Here is a 13,042-nt window from a genome sequence, read left to right as displayed (position 1 = left end):
CACAATGGTGTATCTAACCTATACCATTATGAACACAATGATGTATCTAATCTATACCATTATGAACACAATTGTGTATCTAACTTGTACCACTTTGAACACAATGGTGTATCTAACCTATACCACTCTGAACACAGTGGTGTATCTTATCAGGTGAGAGTGAATAACACCAAAGGATTAACCATTTTCTCAAAATATTTGGAACAAGCTTTAGATTCACAATAACCCCTTCCTATCACCCACTAGGCTTCAAGAGCTCTGAGGTGGTTCTGGGAAACCAGGCAATGGTCCAGGTTTCAGATGCTCTAAGAATTACCATTATATGAATATCATTAATATTACTTGCTTCTGTAGGTGAGGCTTGTATTTATTTGGTGTTTCAGATTTCTTCTTTTCATTTTTTAAATTTTTTAATTTTTATTGAGCTCTACATATTTCTCTGCTCCACTCCCTGTCTCTCCCATCCCCCTTTCAGTCCTCCCACAAGGTCTCCATGCTCCTAATTTTCTCATTGGAGACAATGAAAGCCAGAAGGTCATTGTCAAGCATCATGCAGACATTAAGAGACCACCGATGCCAGCCCAGACTAAAATACTCAGCAAAACAGTCATTCACTATAGAAGGATAAAACAAAATATTCCATGACAAATCTAGATATTAACAATACCTAGCCACAAACCCAGCCCTACACAAAATATAGAAGGAAAACTCCATCCCAAAGGAGATAGCTACACCAACAAAAACACAGACAATTGATGATCCTATAACAGCATATCCCAAAGAAGAAAAAAATGCACAAACTAACATCACCAACAATGAAAACTAAATTAACAGGAGATAGTAATCACTGGTCATTAATATCCCTTAATATAAATGGACTCAACTTTCCTATAAAAAGGCAAAGGCTGACAGATTAGATAAAAAAACTGAATCCATCCTTCTTGTGCACACAAGAAACACATCTCAACCTCAAAGACAGACAACCTCTCAGAATAAAGGGTTGGGAAAATATTCCAATCAAATGGAACTAAGAAACAAGTGGGTGTAGCTATTCTAATACCTAACGAAATAGACTTCAAGCTAGAATCAGTCAAAAGAGACAAAGAAGGTCACTTCATATTAGTCACAGGAAAAATCCATCAAGAGGAAATCTCAATACTGAACATTTATGCCCCAAATAAAAGGGCATCCTCATATGTGAAAGAAACACTTCTAAAGCTTGAATCATACGTTAAATCCCACACACTAATAGTGGCAGACATCAACACTCGCCTCGAACCACTGGATAGGTCAATCAGACAAAAAATGAACAGAGAAATAAGAGAACTAACAGATTTTATGACTCAAATGGACTTAAAGACATCTATAGAATATTCCATCCAAACAGAAAGGAATATACCTTCTTCTCAGCACCTCGTGGAACCTTCTCAAAAATTGACCACACACTCGGTAACAAAACAAACCTCAAGAAATAGAAAAAAAATTGGAATAACCTAATGTACCTTATCAGTTCACCATGGTATAAAACTAGAAGTCAACAGCAATACTAATTCCAAAAAACACACAAACACATGAAAATTAAACAATGTTCACCTGTATCATTAATGGGTCAAAGAAGAAATAAAGGGAGAAATTAAAGATTTTTTAAAATTCAAAGAAATTGACCACACAACATACACAAATTTATGGGATACAATGAAAGCAGTGTTAAGAGGAAAGTTCATAGCAGTAAAGGCCTACTTAAAAAAGCTGGAAAAATCCCACACTAGTGAATTAATAGAACATTTGAAAACTTTAGAACAAAAAGAAGCAAACTCATCTAAGAGAACTAGACTGAAGGAAATAATCAAAGTGAGAGCTGAAATCAACAAAATAGAAAAAAAAACAATACAAAGAATCAATGAGACAAAGAAATGGTTCTTCGAGAAAAATAAAAAAAAGAATAGACAAACCTTTATCCAAACTAAGCAAAGGCAGAGAGAGAATATCCAAATTAACAAAATCAGAAATGACAAGGGGGGCATAACAACAGACACGGAGGAAATACAGAGCATCATCAGATCATATTTCAAAAACCTGTACTCCACAAAATTGGAAAACTTAAAGGAAATGGATAAGTTTCTGGATAAAAATCACTTAACAAAATTAAATCAAGACCAGAGAAGCAAATTAAACAGACCTAAAACTGCTGAAGAAATAGAAACATTCATCAAAAATCTTCCAACCAAAAAAGCCCAGGACCAGATGATTACAGCTCAGAATTCTACAAGACTTTCAAAGAACTAACACCAATACTCCTCAAATTATTCCACACAATAGAAACAGAAGGAACTTTGCCAAACTCTTTTTATGAGGCTACAATTACATTGATAACCAAACCCCAGAAAGACATTACTAAGAAAGAGAATTACTGACCAATCTCACTCATGAAAATTGATACAAAAATACCAAATAAAATATTGGCAAATTGAATCCAAGAATATATCAGAACCATCATCAACCGTGATCAATGCATCGGCTACATCCCAGATGCAGGGATGGTTCAACATACGAAAATGTCAAAAATAATACACCATATAAACAAGCTGAAAAATAAAAAGCACATAATCATCTTATTAGATGCTGAAAAGGCTTTTGACAAAATAAAACATCTCTTCAGAATAAATGTCTTGGAGAGAGCAGGGATATAAGGAACATACCTAAACATAATTAAGGCAATATACACCAAGCCAACAGCCAACATCAAACTAAATGGAGAGAAACTCCGAGCGATTTCACTGTAATCAGGAACAAGACAAGGTTGTCCATTCTCTCCATATCTATTCAATATAGTTCTTGTGGTCCTAGCTATAGCAATAAAACACCAAAAGGAGACCAAGGGGATATAAATTGGAAAAGAAGAAGTCAAACTCTCATTGTTTGCTGATATGAGAGGTTATATAAGTGATCCCAAAAATTCCACCAAGGAAATTCTACAACTCATAAACATTTTCAGCAATGTAGAAGAATACAAGATTAACTCAAGAAAATCAGTATCCCTCCTGTAGACAGATGATAAAAGGGCTGGGGAAGAAATCAAATAATCAACCTCCTTTACAATAGCCATAAGTAGCATAAAATATTTCGGAGTAACTCTAACCAAACAAGTGAAAGACTTGTATTTCAAGAACTTCAAATCTTTGAAGAAAGAAATTGAAGAACACACCAGAAAGTGGAAAGATTTCCCATGTTCTTGGGTAGGCAGAATTAACATAGCAAAAAAGCCAATGTTACCAAAAGCAATCTACAGATTCAATGCAAGGCCCAACAAAATCCCAGCAGAATTCTTCAAAGATCTCGAAAGTGTTTCAGATTTCTAATGCACTTTTACAGTTTCCATCTGAGCCCATCATAGCTGCATAAAAGATTTAATTTCTCTAATTATTGTGTTGTGTTTGTATGTATAGGAATGTATACATGTATGTGTATGTGGTATAGGATGTGTTTGTGTGTGTGCACATACACAGATAGATGTGTAGTCACACGTGTGGATGAAGATATTGCATATCCTCCTCAATTACTCTCCACTTTATCTTTTGAGACAGGATCTCCACTGATCCTGGAGCTTCTGATGTGGCTGAGCCACCTGGACAGTGACCTCTAGGGATCCTGCGCCTGTGCCTCTCCAGGGCCGGGAATGCAGATGTGCACTGCTGTGCCCCACAGTAGCATAAGTACTAGGAATCCAAACTCAGGTCCTTTGCTTGTACAGCAAACACTTTACCCATGGAGTGTCTCCCTGCTACTATTTTCCCTAATGTAAACAGGGCATTTAAAAGATATTAGGGATTATTTGGGTTCATAAACGTCATGTTTAGCTCTATAAACTTGTTTTCTCTGACTAATGTTCCTTAAAATACAGCATGGTAATTTTCAATTTTGGTTCAAATGCCTTGAATCTTTTACTTAGGAAAAACGAGGAGATCTAACTGCATGGAATAACTAACTGTTAAACCCTGAAGACGGTGCTCACGGCACTGTGGCTGCCACACTGAATGCTGACACGCTGCCCAGGGAGAGCTGAAGACTCAACAGCACACACTGCTGTGTGCCACCGTGCTGCCCAGGTGCCCAGATGTCTGTAACCCTGTATCAGTTCACCACAAACGACCAGATGTGCCAGCAGAGCATGGGAGCCTCTGAAATCATACATATGTGTCCAAGCAGAATATTAAAATCAATAAATTTACTACCCATCTTGAGAAATTGTCAGATGAAATTTTTCCGATATTGCTTATATCTTAGTTATCTATTTATAACCCTTGACCAATTATTTATACTCAGCAGTTTATTCCTATTCTTCTCCACCTTCATTTTTATTTTCATTTTCTTTTATGTAACTTTTATTTTATTTTAAGACAGATTCAGTTAATTGTTTGTTTTTCATTTAATTTCTGCCTTTTTTGGATTTAATTTGTTGACCATAATAATTTAATACATATAGCCTGGGGTCTGTAGGTCCTAGGATTTTAAGGTTTGGTGGGATGGAATGCCTGTTAGTGGGAAGAGCTTGACTGACCTTGGTTTAATCCTTAGCATTAATAAATAAACTCAAGCTTATATTCTTCACCATCTTGCTGATAGCATGTTTTCTACGTGTAGTGTCCCCATTGTCTGTTTTGTTGTATGTGTTTCTCATAGAATGCTCATTATTAATCAAACCAACAATGAAAGCATAGCTCTTATATCAACGAGCAAAGGGCATAGAAACGAGTGCAATTTTTTAGTATCAGAACGTTATGTGAAATGAAGTCATGCATGGTAGATCACCCATGGGGTGGTTTATACGGAAATGGAATTAAGATAAAATTTGATGTTCAAAATGTGTTGCTTCCTGGTCATGGTAGGTATTATTCAACACATAAATGACATCAATGAATAAGAAAAACTTTGCATGTGGCAAAGACAGCCCGACCACGCATGTGCGTCAAATGTCTGCTGTTTAAGTGATCCTTTCAATAAATTACGGAGCATCAGTGTGCTTCTCCAGCAGGGAAGACCCGGCCAAACTAGAGAAGCAGTTACCTGATTTTGTTACACGATAAGCTGAAATCATATAATTTTAATACCTTGGTCACTTTCTCAATCTTCCCTTTTGGATGAGAGCAGGAATAAAATGCCATAACTTTAATATTTTTCACAAACTCTCTGTGTACTACTTGAAAACACATGAGTAGATACTTGACATCGCTTATTCCATGTCATAAAGCACGAAACACAAATGCGTTCATCAGGGGCTGTTGTGTCAGTCAAAAAACCCGGCTGTCGCCTAGACAGTCCCTGGTCGACTCCAGTGGACACAATTAGTCAGTCTCCTCGAGTCACTGTCGTGGTGACCCTCAGTGGAAGGTAATGCTTCATCCTAAGAAACTCAAATATGCAAAATAAACTCCCCCAGTGAGGCTGCCTTCCCCACTTTTCTTATTTCCTTGAAAAAAATAGCCTTCTCTTTCAAAACCAGGTGCTGTTTTATATAATCTCACCCTGTTTCCCTTCTTTAGGGTTCTCAATTCCCTCTCTTCTTAATCTATAGCTCAAAGTTAGATCCAGTCACCTTATATGCCATATGACCAATGCACGAACTGCATCCAAAGTGTGGCAGGAAGCAATGTGGCCATAGCACTGAATTAGATAAATTTACCCTACTACATAGACCTTATATGTGTTTTGCATAGATTACAATGTTTGGTTTTAGTTATACTACAGAACTTTAGCAACACAGACAGAGCCAACTAACCACATAGCATGACATTGGCACATAAATAGATATATAGAAGATTGGAATAGAGGAAGCAGAATCAAATGCATGGAACTACAGCTGTCTGATACTAGACAAAAGTTCCAGAATATATGTTTGAGAAGACAGCCTCTTTAACAAATGGTATAAAAAAAGCATTATTTCCAATATAGTATGAAAGTAGATTCCAGTCTTTCAACATGTAGAGAAATCAATTCAGACGTGAAAATTTGAAACACCAGTGAAAAACATAGGGGGAAATACTTCAGGTTCTAGATATACACAAGGACGTTCTGAATAGAACATAGGAGAAAGAGTTCAAAAATGGCCTGGCATGAAATGAAAAAGCTGCACAACAGGCTTGGGAGATGACTTGCTGGGCAGACACACCTGCCCTGTCAGCATGGGGAGCTAAGCATATGTCTGTAGCATCCCTGTGGGTTTTGCTGTTCCTGTTTGGTTTCTTGTTGTTGTCCTTATTTTTGTTTTTAAAGCCAGTGTGGTTGTTTGAATGCAAATTGCCTCCAAGGCCCATAGGGAATGACACCATTTGGAGGTGTGGCCTTATTGGAAAAAGCGTCACTGGAATTAGGCTTTGAGGTTTCAGAATCTCCAACCAGGCTCAGTTTTACTCTCTCTTCCTGTGCGTGCCAACCAGATGCAGAACTCTCAGCTACCTCTCCAGCACCATGTCTGCCTGCATGACACCATGATACCTACCATGAGGATAATGGACTAAACCTCTGAAGTGTAAGCCAGCCCCAAACAAACGTTTTCTTTATAAGAGTTTCTGTGGTCATGGTGTGTCTTCACAGCAATGAACCATGCATGCAATCCATGCCTATAATCCCAGCATTCGGAGGTGGGGTAGATCCCACTGTCCAGCCAGCCTCATGGAAATGGAAGCTTCCAGTGCAGTGAGAGACTCTGCTCAAAGCAATAAGGTGCCCAACATCCTACTCTGTCCTTCACATATGTGTCCATGAGCTGGTGATCCTACACTCCTGCATACACACACTATGCATATGTGTATGACATACATATACATGCACCCTAAAAAAGTTTCCAAGAAAGTAAACAGCAGATTGAAGAGATACTGCACAGAAAGGAGAGAATCTTCACTATCCATTGGTCTCATAGGGAATTATTACTCAGAATGTATAACGAATTTGAAAACTAAATGCCAAATGAACATTGCAACCAATAGAGAAGTAAATGAGTTTATAAAAGAAGTTCAAATGCCAATAACTCCTTGCACACATGTTCATTTCTGCTGTGTGAGTTCTTGAAGAGTCACAAGCCAGCATCTATTCACCTGGATAGAATCTCTATGACACATCAAAGGACCAATTCTACTCCAGTCTAGCTTGGCGATCCTAAGAGAGGTTACAGGAGGATAGAGTGGATTGGGGGCAACTGAAGTCCCCAAAAGAAGCACCCTACTGTGTATATAGAATCAAGAAAGCTACATCTGTGGAATTTCCTGACAAATTTCCAGGCATCTCCAATAAGAGTCTCTTTTCCTCTAGCAATTGTACATTGCTTATAAAAACTCAGAGAGGGTCCTGTGAATCTGGTTTCTGGGTCCAGTTTCATGGACTTCAATCCTTTGGTACTGATTCTTAGGAATCTCCCCACTCTTCTCCAGAATGGTGCAACTCATGGAAATGGCTACATTAGCCATCATCTTTAGCCATCAGGGAAATGAAAACCAAACCTACATTGAGCTTCCATTTCACCAGAAGCATGTCCACCATCAAGAAGAGTTCGGGGAGGAGGTGGAGGAACAGGGAAATCAGTACCAAGGTTTCTCACAAACTAAGAATAGAACTGTCATGTGGTCATCATACGAATCCCAGATGTGAACCCAAAACCAAAAGTCAGCGTGTGAGAGAGATTGCTGCAAGCCCATGTGTGCTGCAGCAATATTAACAACAGTTGGTTTCAGGGTTCAGCCTAAGTGCCCAGCACTGGATGAAGGATAAAGAGAATGCAGTATATTGATGCAGTGGACCTTCATTCAGTCATGAAGAAAATAGTGCTGGGCTGGAGAGAGCTCAGATGTTAAGAATGCACACTGCTTTTTCAGAGGATCCAAGTTTGGTTCCAACACAGACATGGAAGCTCACTACCAACTTTAACTCCAGCTCCAGGGTGTCTGTGCCTCTTGTGCTTCTGAGGCCACCATCACTGAAAAAATGCACTTAGCAATAAATGTTCTCTCTCTCTCTCTCTCTCTCTCTCTCTCTCTCTCTTTCTCTCTCTCTTCAAAAAAAATAAGCTTTAAAAAAGAAAAAATACAGCATTTGCAGAAAGATATGTGAAACTAGAGGTCAACATATTTAATGAAATAAGCCAGTCTCAGATATACAAAATAAAAGTCTGATTTCTATAATATATTGTGTTCAGTGTCTTACTTAGTTTTCTCTTGCCTGTAGACTGAGGCTGCTTGTTCATTTCCCAGCCATCCAGACCTGAAATAATCACACAGAAACTGTATTATTACAAAACTACTTGGCCTACTAGTCCATGCTTTTTTTTGGTTAGCTCTTATACCTTAAATTAATCTATATCTATTAATCTTTGTATCACCACATTGTTATAGTATACTGGTAAGTTTCCATCCAGTGTCCAGCATCTGTCTCCTTTAACGGCTACATGGCTTCTCCCAGCAGTCTCTACCAACAATTGTCATGACAAACAACTTGACCAAGACACCTTATTAAAGCAAGCATTTAACATGGGGATCATGATTCTCAGAATCAGAATCCATGACCATCACTGTGAGGAGCATGGCAGCAAGAAGGCAGACATGGCACTGGGGCAGTAGCTGAGAGTTCACATCTGAGCCATCAGCACAAGCCAGAGAGAGAGAGGGGGGGGGACAGAGCTGACTAGGAATGGCATGGACTTTTGGATCCTCAAGGCCCACCCACAAGGACACAAATCCTCCAACAAAGCCAAATCTTATTATAGCCAAATTTGTGCTGATATTTTGAGGGAGAAATCAAGATCATGACTCAAACTTTCCTAATGGAGTTTCTGTAGTAAAGACAAATTAGAGGCTTGTATAATTAATTTTACTTTCCGCTATTCAAAGCAAAAATCAAATTAAGAAAGACAAGAGAGGAGAGGCAGGATTTGATTCATCTGATGCCACACCAACTCCAGTGTCGTCTGTGTGACATGACTTACGTCATTATGCCAGAGGGGAGCTACGTGACCTATGGGACTAGGCTTCCTGGAAGTCAATGGCAGATGGTCTGGTATTGACCACCATTGAGGCATAGATGGGTTTCTCGATTAGCTGGCTATGCAGGATATAGGCTTTACACAATCTCTTTTATAATAACGATATTCTTCGTATCTACAAGACAAGGATTATCTCTTCAGGAACAGCTCTGCGATAGGGAAGCACAGTATGGGAATGTATAAGACCACAGCAGAACCCTTGCCATATACTGGGGTGTATGATGAGCAAGGGAATAGATGGGTTAATGTTGATGGACAAAGAGTGTTATATTATACTTTGAGTTTTATGTCTGCTGCACAAATAGGTACAAAAAAGTATATTTCAGCAGGTGCAGAGAACTGTCAGATATATTTGGTCACTAGATGAGATAAAGAAGGGGTTAGAAAGAGAGGCTGCAGGAGGGCCATAAAAGCGATAATAAAACAAAAACTTTCAGTTCTTACATAAGATGAAACCACTTGTCTGAGGTTTACATTCCCAGGGAGAAGAGTTCCTCTTCAATGGATGTTTTATGTCTAACACCTGTTCCTGATCATATGCGCTTCTTAAAAATCGGTGATGTAACTAAAAGAAGCTCTCATCTTGTGCCAACTGATGATACATGACCTTCTGATTTGTTCCTTGTTTGAATACTATATAATGAAAACATGAATTCAGTAAAATTGCAGTAGATTCTAACCACTCTCTTGTGTGTTGTGTCTGTCTGTTATCAGCCTACCTTGTGCCTTCCTGAGTACCAAGACCCTGCTTCTCCCACGGTCTAAGAGGCTCCATTGAGCTGGTCTGTGGCAATCTCATGCCTATTGGCTACAAACCATAAGTCCTCAGAAACCAGAACTCACCTTATTTATAAATGGAAAAAGGTTTTCCAGTCTGCTAGTTACTGGTACAGATATTTCAATTCTAACCCATGACAGAGACTATTGCACAGCTACAGGGGATTGGTCAGACTCGAAATCCTCAACAAAGTAGTAATGGGCTGCACTGGAAGGATGGAGAGGGCCACGAAGGAACTTTCCAGCCCTGTGTTATTCCTCATTTACTAGTAAATTTATGGGGCTGACATATTATGTCCATAATGGGGTATATTTATATTCCCCCAGCACAGCTGTTACTAATCAAATGTGTCAACAAGGATTATTAACTAATCAAGGTCTAGGCAAGGAAAATAAGGCAAGAATTGATCCTATCATACCAGACAATAGACCTCCAAGGGCAGTATTAGTGTATTTCTAAGAAAGGTTGAGGATAAACCTGCACTCCATGCAGACCCAACATTATGGAAAAGTGACGAGCCGGTATGGGTAAGTCAGTGGCCTCTAACACAAGAAAAATTATGAGCTGGCCAGCAGTTAGCACAGGAATAGCTGGATAATGGACACATCACACTATCTAGTTTGCCATGGAATTCTTCAATTTTGTTATTAAAAAGAAATCAGGGAAGTGGAGATTAATTTAAGACTTAAGGGAAATTAATTTGACCCTGTAGCTGATGGGAGCATTACAACCAGGGCTACCTTCTCCTACAGCGATACCAAAAGGCACCCATGAAATTATTTTAGACTTAAAAGATTGTTTTTTTAAAAGATTGTTTTTATATCATCCCTTTGCTGCCACAAGATTGCCAATGACTTGCTTTTAGCATCCCCTCAATCAATTTCACAGAGACAATGAAAAGATACCAATGGAGCATCTTACGTCAGGGTATGGCAAACAGTGAAACCTTGTGCCAGAAGTGTGTAGCTCAGGCTATACAAAGGGTCAGAGATCAATTTCCACAGGTTTATATTGTCCATTATATGGATGACATCCTGCTTGCCCATAGAGATGAAGGAGCTTTACTTGAGACATATGGACTACTACAGCAGAACCTTAGCCATGCAGGCTTAGTTATTGCTCCAGAGAAAGTGCAGAGGCACCATCTTTCCAGTCTATAGGCCATGTGTTATACCCCAAAGAAATTAAGCTTCAAAAATTAGAAATTAGGAAGGATGTTTTAAAGAATCTAAATGATTTCCAAAAGTTGCTGGGAAACATCCAATGGCTGAGACATTATTTAAGGTAACCTACAGGAGACCTTGAGCCTTTAAGTGAAATTCTTATAGGGAACAGTGGTCCCAATTCCAGTAGACAGTTTTAAGAAGCTGCCAGACAGGTACTCTCCCAGGTAGAGCATGCTATACAAAAACAGCAGGTACATTATATTAACTACAGCCAACCTTGGTAAGCATGTATATTACCACTGAAACTTGCTCCTATACCTGTTTTATGGAAATACAGGCCACTCTAATTGATGCACCTTCCCATATCACCAGTTAAGGTATTAAACCCTTATTTTGAAGGAGTAACTGGCTTAGCACAGAAGAGCAGGATGGAATCTAGAAGATATTTTGGCACGGAATTCAACTATGATCAATGTTCCTTATACTAAGAAACAAACTGAGTGATTATTCCAAAATAGTGATTCTTGGGCTATTGTGTTTCCTCAATATCAAGGTTATAATAATATTCTATTTCCTGCTGATGTATTGCTGTAGTTTACACAATGGCATTCCTTCATTTTCCCTAAAACAGTGTCCAAAGATCCTTTAAAGGATGCTGATGATGGAAGTTACAAAACAATCCCACACTAGTCCAGAATTGATGTGGGAGTATCTATATCTATCTGTTGCTTTCATTGGTTAATTAATAAAGAAACTGCCTAGGCCCATTTGATAGGCCAACCCTTAGGTGGGTGGAGTAAACAGAACAGAATGCTGGGAGAAAGAAGCTGAGTCAGGAGTCGTCATGATTCTCCCACTCCAGACAGATGCAGGTTAAGATCTTTCCTGGTAAGCCACCTTCTGTGCTACACAGATTATTAGAAATGGGTTAGATCAATATGTAAGAGCTAGCCAATAAGAGGCTGGAACTAATGGGCCAGGCAGTGTTTAAAAGAATACAGTTTCCAGGTAATTATTTCGGGTAAAGCTAGCTGGGCAGCGGGAAGTAGCCCACAGTTCCTACAACAGAGTGGCACCCAACATGATGGACTAAATCCACTTAAAAACCCGAGAAGGCTTAAAAATAAGGGAGTGAGAGTTTAACACAGCCTTTTGCTGTTTCTGGGTGGCTTGCTGCAAAGAAATTTTCCTGACTCAGCAGCAGGAAAAAACTGGCTGTTTTAAAATGCTGGCTTTCTGGGCTGTGCCGCCATTGCGATCTCTGTCTGGCTCCTGTGGGAGACAGAGCTTTTGAATGGAGCATTTGGAGTAACATGCTATGATTTGTTTGATGGCAAATAGACTTGCTGTGTGCCTAAAAGGTACACAGGCACAAGCAGCTCCACCATGTTGGACTGGGCGGGGCAAGCAGGCAGTACCTGTTTTTGACCTAGGAATGTCATAGCTTAGATTCTTAAGCGCTTGGCGATTTAAAAGCACAAAATAAAGTGTTCCTGGATAGTAGAGGAAGGTTATAGATTCACAATGGGACAGATTCAGACATAGAAGACCAGTGGATGAGTCACAGTGTTGGATGAATGTACGTGGACTTGGGAGAGAGAAGAAAAATATATAAAGAGTGAAGTTGATGTCTTAAAAAAAAGGGTAAAGTCTTTAAAGAGACAGAGTACAGATACTCATAGATTAAAAGAAATAAAGGAAAATAAGCCACGTAAAAATGGAAAATTCACAGAGAGTCTGGATTATATACATTGCATTTTCTTTAAAATTTTTGACTGTGAAGGAGCTAAGTACAGAGAGACATTTCATTATATGGGCTGCTAAGCTGAACCTGCACATATGTTCTAAAGGTATCTTGACCTCAGAATTTGCATTTGGAAAAGTCCTTCTTTTCTTTTTGCAGAGGATGAGACCCTGTGGATTTCTTTTATCCCAATATGGTATGATAGACCATGCCCTCCTGAAAGGTTGCTGTGAACACCCTCAAAAATTTACTTCACTCAACTGCCAACTGAGATGACCCTGGCACACAGGTTATACCATGAAAGACCTAATTAACGACGCCCCCAT

Source organism: Microtus oregoni, unplaced genomic scaffold (genome assembly GCF_018167655.1).
Source record: "Microtus oregoni isolate MIOR12 unplaced genomic scaffold, Mior012 000025F_ref0000491, whole genome shotgun sequence".
In the NCBI taxonomy this organism is placed as follows: domain Eukaryota; kingdom Metazoa; phylum Chordata; class Mammalia; order Rodentia; family Cricetidae; genus Microtus; species Microtus oregoni.
Note: the sequence above shows the minus strand (reverse complement) of the source record.